The sequence below is a fragment of the Schistocerca americana genome, chromosome 7, assembly GCF_021461395.2.
Source record: "Schistocerca americana isolate TAMUIC-IGC-003095 chromosome 7, iqSchAmer2.1, whole genome shotgun sequence".
Lineage (NCBI taxonomy): Eukaryota > Metazoa > Arthropoda > Insecta > Orthoptera > Acrididae > Schistocerca > Schistocerca americana.
Genome location: NC_060125.1, coordinates 136119571 through 136133811, shown reverse-complemented (window position 1 = coordinate 136133811; position 14241 = coordinate 136119571).

The following is a 14241-nucleotide window of genomic DNA, read 5'->3' as shown; positions in this document are numbered from 1 at the left end:
ATAATGACGACGCTCTGTAACGTCACCCTAGGCTCGATGACGTTTAGGAGAGTAAGATGCAGGCACGTACGAAAAGAAAAGGGAAAACCCTACAAGTTCACGCTAAGTGTGAGGTGGGTTAATGTTGAAACAATGGCACCAAATTTCACCACAGTTATTCCCAACGCCATCGTGGACATGACATACGGCGAAATGTCGTCACATACATCCTTACTCACATATCATCCCTTCTCTTGATGCCTCTACGACGGCGGTCCGAACCTCGACGCCCAGCGTTAATTGAGCAGTTTTCTAATGGGTGACCGAGGAAAACATTTCAGACACACGGCTACTCAGAATTGACTCGTAAAGGCCACAGGTAGCGCCAAAAAAGTCATCAATGAAACTATCCCTTCCCTTCAGGCGTTCATTTACACACAATTCGCGGTCGGAAACGACAGCAGCAATATGCAACAGAAAGACGTTCTTGACAAACTTTGGTACTACTGACGTCCCGCAGACGATTCAACCCTTTTCTAAGGACATCGTGGTTCTGCAACCCCATTGAACGTGGTCTGACCCCTTTGCAGTGTGAGTGTGACTGCAATTTTTGCTATGGTGTACATGGAGGAACTACTGAGGATCGTTCAAAGATATTAGGGATCGTTTCTGAAGCACCACACTTTTTCAGCCATCCTGTGGCGTGATCACCGGGGGTGAGGTGTAGGTGGAGGTGAGACGTTGACATGTTGAATAAAATGACGAAGGATCCTTCTGAGACAATATTGAGAATTCCCTGTGACCGACCACTGTATTAAAAGCTAATTGCACAAACTTCTCATTATTTTGAGATGGTGTACAGTTATAAAAAATTTTCTGTGTTGAGATGCACAGACGCAAATTACGGAGCAACTTAACAGCATATGACACTGCATGCAAAGACATAAGACTTTAGAAAACTTATTTTTACATCAAGTAGACTCTGTATTATTTTGACACACTACAACAATATGGAATAAATAGAAAACCAGAGCACTCATATGGCAGACAGTCATAGGTACTAGTTCTAAAATAAAATATATGGGCGAAAGCAAGAAGGGATTAGACAAGAAGATGGTCTCTCACCCATTTTATTCAACATGGTCTTAGACAAAATTATCAAGCAATGGGAAGAAAAAGTAAAAGGTACCCAGTTATGAAGAACATATGAAAATAAGACAACCAAAAAATAACTGGCATGAGAAAGCGCAGTAGATGGAAAGAAAGAAGAACAACATACTAGCCATCCACGCAAAGTATGAAAAGGTTAACAGACTGGAAAAACTAAGTATTTAGGAGCATAAATACGATTTGCAAGAGCAAACAAAGCATACAACACAGAAAGAACAGAAAAACTTCATAAAAATTGTAAACAGACACTGATGAACTACAGTAAGACAGGCCAAACTCAGGCACTATAATAATGCTGCATTACGAGAAGCACTCTAATACACAGAAGCACTTTGTGTATCAGAAACAAACATGATAGAGGAATCAGACGCTACACACACAGAAAACATTGAACGCAATGTCCTCAGAATGGTTTTAGAACAGTACACAGAGATGGCATATTCATGAAGAACTCAATCAAATAATTGTACAAACACACAAACATGATAAGTAAAAATCTATATACACATATACGGACTAAAAAAAAAAACAAGTATTGGTTTCAAGAAACAGAAGAACTAAAGTAAACAGTAATCAGTAGGAAAATCATACATGAAAGAGAGAAACTGAGAAGCCAAATAACGCACCCGAAATGTCAAGTAATAGAAAGGACGAAAACGGGGAAAATACGGACAGAGCAAAGGTAAAAGGAATGCAGTCGAAGAATGAAGAATCCTGGGAAGAGGAAAAGGAGAAAGAAACAAGAAAGAAACGAAAAATCAGGTAACATTCAAGTTAACTCTGTCCTAAGGGCAAAATGTGTAATAATAATAACAACAAGAACAGTAATACTAACAACTGACGTATCACATGCACAGGAGTCGCTAAACAGGGTAGAATGCTCCAAATGTTTTGGTGTACATATTTATGAAAACTTGAATGGGAGGCTGCTCAAACAGTTAACTTCAGCTACTTTTGCTCTTTGGACATTGAAAGCAACGTATCAGCTTGCAGTCATATTTTTCAAATTTCTAATCAATAATATCTTATGGGGTTACTTATCACTTACAAATTACTGATTGGACGAAAGCGAGCAGTAAGAATAACAAATAATGTTCACCGCAGCCATCTCGTAGCTCTTGAAAGAGTTGGGCGTTTTAACTGCACCATTCAAAATACTCATATTCGCAAATTAAATGAGTTATAAATAATCCATAACTATTTGAGGAGAATAATGGTGGACTACTTGAAACACTAAAGATAGATATGATCCTTAGTACCCACTATTAACGCTCTCAGTAGCTTAGACCGGAATTCAATATGAAGCAACAAACATTTTTCATCATTTTCCTAATAACACAAAATGTGCAACAGGTAGAAAAGCAAGTTTTAAATCTGACGTAAAATAACTTCTTCTGCGTAATTTCCTCTATACTAAAGACACATTTTTATTAAAACACTGACAGCACATAAGAAGAAGTTTAGTTACATAAATAGAACTAAAAAATAATGTCTTCATTAAATTTACTTCAATCATGAATTCTGAATTGACAAAAGTCATCGGACACATCCTAAGATCGTGTCAGACCTCCTACTGCATGGCGGAAGGCAGCATCTTGGCGAGGCATGGACTCAACAATTAGCTGGACGTCCCTGCAGAAATACTGAGTCATGTTGGCTCTACAGCCGTCAATTCCTGCGAAAGTTTTGACAGTTCAGGATTTTGTGCTCAAACTGACCTCTCGATTGCATTCACGTCGGGATATCTGGGTGGCCATATCATTCGCTCGGATTTTCCAGACTTTTCTTCAAATCGATCGTGAACAATTGTGGCCCAATGACATGGCGCATTGTTAATTATATCGTTGTTTGGGAACATGAAGTCCATGAATGGTTATAAATGGTCTCCATGTGGCCGAACATAAACATTTCCAATCATTGGTCGTTTCAGTTGGACCAGAGGTACCAGTCACTTTTTAACACTTATTATTACTGTTAAACACTGCATTCAGTCAGGAGAATCAATCGTGTGGACAATTTGTTTCCTTTACGAAAGATTGCGAATTCCAGATGTGTATGTAGCCTTTTTGGACGATTTAACACAGACTCAGTGATTGCAGGCTCTCTTCGACACAACTGAAACTTTCCCACTAATTACAGGGCCAACGTGATCATCAAATGATTCAGAAAAAACTCATTCGTTCATTCACTCCAGAACAAACAAGTCACAAACCTTATTTATGAAGGAAATTGTGTATTCAATCCATCTCCATTACATGTCCAGATCTCCCGTGATTCCACGTATTAATTATTTTCCGTTTACAGTCTCTTTCTCTTCAAACAAACCGCTAGCGGCACAAATGTTAATCGGCTCGCTTTAGCGAGAAGAAAAGCAAAATATGTATCTCTCAGAAACTCGTCAATCCCTCAACCGATACTCCAGAAGCTGTCCTAGTTACCAGTCCAACAACCATGGAGAATGCATATATGCATGTCTGTTATTTCAAAGAATAAACGCACTAGAAAATACTTTGGCGTCGTCGAGCTGTCGCCTCATATGTTACGAGAAAATCAGATCAGATACTTTTCCAAAGTGAATGAATGTGGATGGTTTGATTGACAATGATTAATTGGTGCGTGGTAGAGGGTATTTTCTGTGGGGACATTACAACTTCTTTCCAGTCGTCTAGAGTCCAAATATGCGGTTACGAGCCCAGGAGAGGCACTATAGTCGATGTGCTATTAGAAAAGGCACTCGCTTCGGTCGTCTACTGCCATAACCCATTAACACCACATTTCCCCACAGCCACACTTTCCTATCGGATCCGTTCGTCGTACGTCCGATACTGATTTCTCAGGCTGGTTCGCGCAGTGCTGCACATCTGTTAGCACTGCCAACTGAACGAAGACACCGCTACTCTCGGTTGTTAAGTGACGGTCATCGGACACTGCGTCTTTTGTGGCGAGGGGTAATGCTTGGAATCTGGTATTCTCCACACACTGTTTACAGTGCGGATCTCAGAATACTGAGTTCCCTAACGTTTCCGAAACGGAATGTCCCATGGGTCTAGCTCGAGCTACCATTCCGCGTTCAAAGCCTGTTGATTCCCATCGTGCGCCCATAATCACATCGGGAACCTTTTCACATGTATCATCTGAGTACAAATTACAGCTCAGCCAATGCACTGCAATACTACCGCAATACTACCGCTATCTGTATGTGTCCATCTCGCTATCCCATCACTGGGGGTATACTTGTCCTGTAGAATTACTCGTTCCCTATTATTTAATCGCTCAGATCATCTATGGAACATTGACTAACTAACTAACTAAAATAATAATACAAACCGTACCAGAGTCGTGTGTTTAATTTGATACAATAGGGCAGACATTCATGGGACCTGCAATGTCGTCTTGGCACTGTTTCATCAAGTGAACCACGTGTTCTGTCGTTGTAGTTCCCTTTGAATTGAAGACTCTTTTAAATGCCACTGAAAACAGCATATATATACCAATTTGAAGAAGAAGGAAAACAATGTTGGCATCATAGCTCGGCAGCTATAACCGTTGAAAGGCCTTGAGTATTTCAAAACATTTGCCGTAATTTACGCATAACTTGGCGAAATCTCAACTTTGAAGTATTTATTGGTTCTGGATATATCTGAGATGGGCTGTCTTTTCTGTCTCACCCTGAAAGCACATGACTGGGCTGTGAATTGCATTAGACGCATACAACCAGGCGAGCAGTTAGGATACGATACATAAATTTCCAGTGAATGTGCCATAAGGTTGGAACTTCCATATTTGTCGACTTCAAATATACTTGAGCTAGATTTATTTTTCATGTCTCATTGTAGACATATATTTGTGATCAGAAAGTTGATGTGGCAGTATGTTTTTTGAAGACAAGATCTGTAGTTACATTACTATAAGTTAATAATAGATTTTATTTAAAACGTTATGATCATCATGCATTAAGTTACTTTTTTTTCTAGCAGTGAACTACATAGAGTATACTACTACCCATACTAGCACAGTGCTCTATCTATTTCCATGTAGAAATGGCACGTAACATCTGTTCAACATCAGTTCTGGTAATCTTATAAATATTTAAAATTGTCACTTATGGAATTCGTCTATCAGTATCAATATGACTCAATTCTATATCATTTCTAATATCTTATTTCTTATATGTGTATGATGAAAGTCTATGGCTTTTGAGATGGTTCTCTAAGTACTGTGGATTGCCACACATCTTGCAGGTGACAATAAGTAAAACAAAGATGATCATAAGTGGTTTATAAAATAAATATTTTAGTAAAGATGAGATCATCATATCCTACAGATAGATTTATAACATTATGTAAGCCAATATTCATCCTTGCATTTATGTCATTTTTCGTCTTACCTTTCACTGTACACTAGGAATTTTAAGTTCTTTGATATGATTATAATAAGTATGATGTAATATTCTAAGCTCACGTAGGAGTACTCAATGAATTGTTTCAGTATTGCCGAAACATGGGTAATACATCACTTATGATAACTTTTTTGAAAGATATGATCTGCTGCACGACTATAATGTTATAATGCATTACCACAAGCAGATTTTGTATGTAATAGTAGTGATAAGAATCTGAAACATTAAAATATCCAAATGTATGTAAGTGTTGCGGGAAAAGGGAACAAAGTGAAATGGTTAGGATTTAGTGTAACGACAAGTGAGGTCTATTGTGATTTAAAACTTAAGTTTACTTAAAATGTAATCAGCTACAGACAATATTTTATTATCATTCCAGTATATAAAACACCAGCTTCTCGCCACTCCTTAATAATATCATAGGCTTTAGTACAATCTAAATCGTACAGAACATCATCTTAAGCATAAACAGTATGCAACAGAGTTTCTAATATGTGACTATTACTCAATTTGTTCAAGTACGTTAGAGGCAGTTAAGCAAAATACACACAGTGAAGCTTATCCTATATTGTAAATACAACAAAATGTTCTTATCTTAAGTATGCTGGGTTGAGCAGTTATACAACTGTATTAATTTTAGGTAATTTGCCAGCCAGATACAGAACTAACGTCTGTCACACAGACATCAGGAACATGTGGTGTCCACTGGTCTCACCAATGATAAACAGGAATTAACATGCACGTAAAGGTTTACCTTCCATACTGGTGCGATGGTTAGTGTAACAGAACGAACACTCCAACGTTGTTTGCCACAACTGCATTTGAAAGAGGCATGAGTTTATTTTTTTAATTCTGTGAACACAATGAAAAACAGGAACAACATGAATAGGCGACAACAAATATTTTCTTAATGCTTATTGTTCAAGACTAGAAATATCTCCCATCTATAACTTTATCATTGTAAGAACGATCAGCCAGTTGTGGAGATAAGATTTTGTTTCTGGAGTACTTATGGAAGGACGTTCCAGCAGTAGTTTCTCAGCACAATGCACATGCTTTGGGGCCATTTTACTATCAGTATGTTCACAATGAATCGACTTTCATTTATGACATCATAACGAATGAGGAATGTGAACACACAGAACAAGTCCACTAACAAGAGAACATTCCCAGGTGTAAATAAACGATCTTGATGAAACTTGGCAGCTATGTTGAGTGGTCGGGGTACTGATTTCTCAGGATCTATGCACCCAAACTGCATGAAAATATAGGCACATCTCAGTTCTAGTATAATATATTCCTCCAATGAATACCCATTTATCATCTGCATTTCGTCTTGGTGTAGCAATTTTAATGGCCAGTAGTGTATGAGATCGATACGGTCATGTAGGACAGAATGAAAACAAGGGTGGTGCACCAGATAGCCGCAAAATAACTTAAGGTGAGTCGGCGATGAAAGGAAGAAAAAGAGAGAGGTACACGAAGAGAACACCACTAAACAACATGGCAAGGACGCCTTGCACTGTGAGCACTGGGCTGTGGGCAGGTGACAGCCGCACTTGAAGCAGAGATACGAGGTCTGTCAGCAGTTCTGCATGGTGTGGAGATGAGCAACAGCATAGTCCTTCCTACCAGTGAGGGGCACCTCCCGAATCCTATGACAGACGGAGAGCGCGCCAAACACCATTTTCAGTTCGGTTCAGCAGGTCGGAGGTAGAAGTCTCCAAGTCTTCTCATGACTAGCTGCGAAGTCGGTACCTCACAGTGAGTACAGCTTACCGGACGAGTGGGAGTCTGTATGGTGGAAGTCATCTTGGCGAACGGTAGCACCACATCTCAGTTTTTTCTCGCAATTGGTGTACTGAAAAGTAAGGATGGAAACCACAAAGTTCGGATGCCTGAATATTTATTAATTTTTGTCCGAGGCAATGACACTGTGTGTGGTCGGCGGCGACGGAACGTGACCTACTTTTTCGGATTCATCAGCGGTCTTCCCCACCCCTCTATTTCGCAAGAATGGCTCTCAGCGCTTCAGCCTGCTGACTTTCTATGGTATCACAAGGCTAATAGACGTTACTGTGAACCTTTTACTCTCTGTTACGAAATCGAGCTGTGGCGTTAAAATGATGTTATGTCTTCTCTTCTCTGGATCATGTTGCTGTGTTTACGATTCAAGCCTCTCACTTCCACGAGGAAAGGAAATATCTCCTGGGTTCGCTCTGCTCTCCACAATGTCAGCCTTCTGCCTGTTTGTAGTTTTGATTCCGACATCGGGTATTGGCCTGGCTTGTCTTTGATTGGTGTTGCTTGGAGACAACTCTCAGAAAATTTTACATTTGCCCATTTTTGCTACGCAACAGAAGCATTAAATTAAAACGCCATGCATGATGCTAAATTGTTTCAGCATGAAAAGTGAAAATTCAGTAAGCGACAGGTCTTTTTTCTCTCTTTATTTTGTCGATGATATCAGCGAGAAAAAGTTCCGAAATGGTTTGAAATTATATGTGAACTTTGTTGGAAGTCATTAAGTGTTTCCATTCTCCAATGCTATGTGAATACAGTCTGAGTAATTGGTAAGCAGTGTGCCTTCTTGACTCAAGACATGTACGTAGTTTCTAACTTTAATACTTAACTTATTATTTTAAACCTTTAATGTCCAGATTATGACATCATTTAAAATTTTTAAACTAGTGAATTATTAAAATTTTTAAATTATTTAAGTATATGAAATACTGAAAATTTCAGCTGGAGTCAGATAATCTTTTTTGCTTTTAGTCAATACAGAGGTTCCTCGCACTGCCTTCAGAGGCTCGTTTGCTTTGCAGGTGCTGATGTGATGCTCACGACGCTTCGTATGGCGATGCAACTGGCCACATGCCGCACGCATAGGTGTCTTACTTCTAAATGTGTAGGTGTGGGGATGCTGCGACCTATTTTGTCGTTTTCCAGGAGAACACGCGCTGATCACTTTATAGCTGGTAGTAAAGGATAGCGAATCTGCTGAGGGACAACATCCTAGCCTCACTTGGTTGACATTATGTGTTTTCAAATTTCTGCCACAATGGGTAACAGAACTTCTTCACTAGTGATCTCCATCTGTTTTTCTTTCCCTTCAACATTGTGTATCTCTATAAAAAACCTTCTCAACCAATACATAGCGCGTTCCTCAATGTGGAATGTTCCCACCAACTGAATGGTGTAGGTGGATGTCACATTGTTACTGTGATGCCAACATGTGATGTTTCTGGAACTCTTAATTATTAATTGCCCGTTTTCAAACAATATGCTATACTGATGAACATCACAGTAGAACTCTCGAACTTATTTAGCGATTACATGTTTTTTTATACATACGTGTTTCGTATATGAGAGAGATGAGTTGGAAGATATGTAGGTGTCGATAAGTAACTAAACTAATGGAAGAATGAGCAGATGCTACGTTTTGTAAATAAGATAAAAATTCAAGTCAGTAGTCTGATGACATTGAAATTGTCTTCCACTATTGTTTATACATACATAAAATTCTTACACTAACATAAATTTCTTCTAAAGACCTCAATGCAATGATTTCTATTGCAACTGAATTAATCGAAAGCTAGTGGCCTATTGAATGTTGTAACAGTCAATACAGTATAATTATCTGACTACATAAATTTGGAAAATTTCACTGCGAAAATCAATGAGTAGTATTTCATTTAGTAATATGGATGTTAAAGAACCGGCGAAACGTGGAAAAATGGATGCAGTTAGGAAACTAGGCAAATGATAACCAAACGAGGAGAAGAGAATTCATAAAAAATTTAAGGAGCAGTGAAAGATGCCTTCGTGGAACAAGGCAGTGACCTGCAGTGAGTACTCCTCACAATATGCAGATCACAGTACTACGATTCAGATAAATGGAAATCAGGTGTGCACAAGGAAATAGAACAGATGGGTGTGCCTGACACATTAACCATAGGTGCGGCTCTTGTATAAAATTAGTAATCATGACAACGTGAGTGGGCAAGGCTGTCTACTGAAATTAAACAGGAATTGATCATAAATTATTTACAAAGTTAACTGAATACAAATTAGAATAAGACACAAGCAACTTAATCGAATTATCTCTCATGCAGGAGATGAGTGCTATATGGAAGATGAACCCATGGAAATAGTTATGCATGTAATGTTAGACTGCGATATGTAGCTCATGAAAGGATGAAGCTTAGTCTGGTAAATAATCTCGTATACAAGTATCTAACTGAACTGAAAGTCAGGGTAGCATCGATCATTATGACGGCACCAATTTTTTAGGTAAGGGGGAAAGCATGCATGAAAAGCCAACAATAAAGTCATTGCCAAGAGATAATTGTACAAAGTGTGATTGATCAACCTTACATAAAACAGCAAAACCTGCCTATCCCCTTATCAGTAATACTGACTCGCTTCATTGGTGTGTGAACTTAACACTTGTGTTGGCACTGCTGCAGGTGATGGGCTGCCAAGTGCTGCCTTGTCTCTCTTGAATGGCAAACGATTGACTCACTCCGAATCAGAGATGGAAGGTAATCAGAATCACAGTCAGAATGAAACTGAATCCATGATCCAGAGTGTTACTGAAAGTAAAGAATAAGGCGGCGAATCAGCATCGAATGACTCTATAAGCTTTCACTATGCCTCTTCTGCCATCAGAATGTCGCCAGTCTGAAGGACTGACTCAACCTCAGCCATTGGAAACCCTCGTCTCTAACGGCGACGAGCTTGTTACTTAGAATTTCATGATCACTTTCGCAAAGTTGCGAGTTCCAACGAATGGTAAGACACAGTTCCTACAGTTTGCAGACGACAACCAACCGTATCTCGTCCGGGTTTTCTCCACAGAACTCAAATGAATAGCATCACCAGAACGCGTCGGCATACTATAAAGTTGGTCCTTGGCGATGCTACTGCGCAAAATGAAATGAGGGTACGGCATTGTTGGCTGGGAGGCCCCATCCTGGGAAGTTCGGCAGCCGAGTGCAAGTCTTATTGCAGTCAATGCCATATTGGGGGACTTGCGTGCTGGTGATGAGGATGAAATGATGAAGACAACACAACACCCAGTCCACGAGTGGAGAAAATTTTCAACCTGGCCAGGATACGTACCTGGACCCCCTGCATGGGAGGAAAGCACGTTACCATGGAGTAAGCAGGCGGATGGTGTCGCACAAATTCCACTTTATGAACTGATCATAAGTAGCCATGTCAGCCGGAGTGACTTACTGTTCACAGACTGATGCTTAAAAAATAAAAAAAAGTCTCTTGTGACTGCGTCACTTACGATTTTCCTATTTTTCACAAAATTGTCCTAATCTCCCAGAACATACAAAAACCATCTACTATCCCTCTTACCTAATAATAATATGATATAATAAAATAATATAATAAAAATCATTTATTTTATGTACATTCCCAATAGACGAATGTAATGTAATTAAACAAATGAGAGAATAAACTATTATTTTAAAAACGATTTTTAAAAAAGCACTTTATAACTTTTTCTTAGCCCCAAAAAAAATGTCCTATTTTTGATCTGTGAAAAACAAGTTTTTAAAATTATATTAATTAATAATCACATAAAATTATTTACTTTCTGCTTAAGCAGCCATAAGATTATGTAGATGAAGTAAATATGATTTCAGGACCTACATTTTTAGTCTCTGGTTTATAAAAAATCTAAAACACAGAGGTAAGAAAATTACTTTACTTTTAGCTACTTTTTGAATGTTAGTAAATTAATTAGAAAAATTATTTTTTTAAAAAATTTCACATTGTGAACCCTGTATCATGAATTCTAATTTTAAGTTTCTCCATCTCTTTATATTTCAGTTTCTATTGTCCTTTTTTAATTACTTCATGTTCCCAAGGATCAATTAATTTATAATATCTGTTTGGTAAAATAACTTTAAAATCACTATTAAGTTCCATATAAATTTTTTCTCCAAATATAGTATTTAAATATTCACAGTCAGTAACATTATATAAAACGTTAATCACTAGTTCAGTTATTTTTTTAATCTCTTTTGAGACACTAACATCATTAAGCTTCTTGATTATAGTCTCCATTTATAAGGAATAAATTTTATCAGGTTTATATACAATAATTTTTATTAGATTTTCAATAATGAGTAATGACCATATGGTAATGTATCTATTCTATTTTCTAAAACATATCTTTTATTATCTTGAGGACTTAGTGCTTTCTTGTTTACTTGAATTGTATAGATTTCATATTTCTCAGTTTTGATTAAATTAAATTTTCTGTGTTGTTCTACATTGTTAAATAATCAATCTTTATAAGCTTCTAAACTTATTTTGTTTTTAACAACACTTTTTTAATTTTAGATTTCTTTTCTATTTTGTCACCAACTTTATAAGCATACATCTTTGCTCTTAAACCACAAAATTCTTCGATTATTTTTCCATTACATTCATCTTTCAGTTTTCCAACAACTTTTTTGTTTACTTGTGGAATATTATATATGTTATCTGTTGGCTAATCACTTGTATCAAAATAATCAATCACTGATTTCATATCTTCATGGTAATCTTCTGTTTTAATATTATAAATATAACTGTCTGTATCTTGTTAACATAATTCAATATTTTCTCCATATCTATTTTTCATAACTTCGTAGTGAAAATCATGTATTAATTCTATAGATAATTCAAGTATACTTAATCCGACAAAAATAGGTTTATTAAATATTATTTTAGTTTCATTCACGTGAATAGCAGCAAGATTTTCTTGAAATGTAGTTCTATGTTTAAAGTTTGGTTTAGCTACAAGTTTATCAGGTATTTTACTATTTGAAACTAATTTTATATCTTGTCTGTTTGTTATATTTTCCGCTGCTTTACCAAACACAGAATTATTCATTAATTTATAGAAATCTTTTTCAAAATCGTTTGTAGCTTTAGTTCTTAACTGTGTGTTCAGATCTATATACTTCTTTAACCAATCAGATGGTTTAAATTTTAAAATTTTACTTATTTTTGTAAGTTTCATTCCTAAAGATAAATATTGTTTAAGGTTTCTATATTGTACTACATAATTACACTTTTTATCTAAAGTAATTATTAATTTACTTTCATTTGTACCTGGGACAAATTTCGATTCAGGAGCTAGTGGTAAATCTTTATGTAAATCATGTAATTCTTTTTGATATTCTAGATCTACTGCAAATATATATCCATCTTGACTACTGTTTGACATTTTTCTTGTTTTGGACAATTAAAATTATTTGGTTCTTCCCATTTAAATCCGCCATATGATAAATATTGATTCATAGCTTAACCATATAAATTATGTGCATCTAGATACATTATATAATTTGATATTTCTGTATTATTATAATCTTTTAAATATTTGCTATTTGCTCTTACATATCTTTTACAAACGAAGTTTCATATCAGCGCACACTCCGCTGCAGAGTGAAAATCTCATTCTGGAAACATCCCCCAGGCTGTGGCTAAGCCATGTCTCCGCAATATCCTTTCTTTCAGGAGTGCTAGTTCTGCAAGGTTCGCAGGAGAGCTTCTGTAAAGTTTGGAAGGTAGGAGACGAGGTACTGGCAGAAGTAAAGCTGTGAGTACCGGGCGTGAGTCGTGCTTCGGCAGCTCAGTGGTAGAGCACTTACCCGCAAAAGGCAAAGGTCCCGAGTTCGAGTCTCGGTCGGGCACACAGTTTTAATCTGCCAGGAAGTTTCATATCAGCGCACACTACGCTGCAGAGTGAAAATCTCATTCTGGATATCTTTTAGAACATTGTGAAATTCCACCTCTTATTCCTTTTTCAACCATTAGAAGCATATCATAATCATATAATAATTCAACATTTTGATTAGTAATTTTTAATATTGCACCTAGTGCTGTAAAATACCAAGAAGGACCTAAATTATATGTATTTACACATCTTTTTCAAAAATTTTCAAATATATCACTTAACAATAATACATCAGTCTTAAGATATAAGTCATGATATTCACCAAGGTTTTTAATATTGAATTTTTCCCAAACTAATTTTGCATGGTCATAATCTTCATCACTTATGTCACAATCATTGAATTTACTATAAAATTTATCTTTTGTTGGTAATTGTACTTCTTCAAATTTTTTCCAAGAATCCATGTAATTATATGGATGAACATCTTTTCTAAATAGTAAGTTAAATAATTTTGGAGAAAAATACTTTTTAATATTTTTTAATTGCTTTTTCCTTAAATTTGATGAAAGTTTATCAAGTGAAGAAGCCATAAATGTAAATGTATCAATAAATCTCGTTTTTAAACATTTTGTATTTTTACCAAAAGTAATATATTAATTTTCATTGATCAGTATTAATTCTATCTCTTTATTATCATAACCAAGCAGTTGTACAAAAAGATGTGAATCATAACCAGTTAAATTATGTAGATAAATAGGTACAAAACCAGGTTGTTGTAGTTTTAAATTACACATATTACATAATGGTGCAATATATTTTCCAGTTAAATGATCATGATGATGTACTTTTTTATTCTATTTTGTATAAGGACATTTACATAGTGTACAAACTGTACATTTAAGATACAATCTGTATTCATCAAGATCAAGTGGTTTCATTTCTTTAATTAGAGAGTATTTTCTTCCATTTTCTCAACTTCCTGTTTTATAAATTCTACAAATTTTTTATG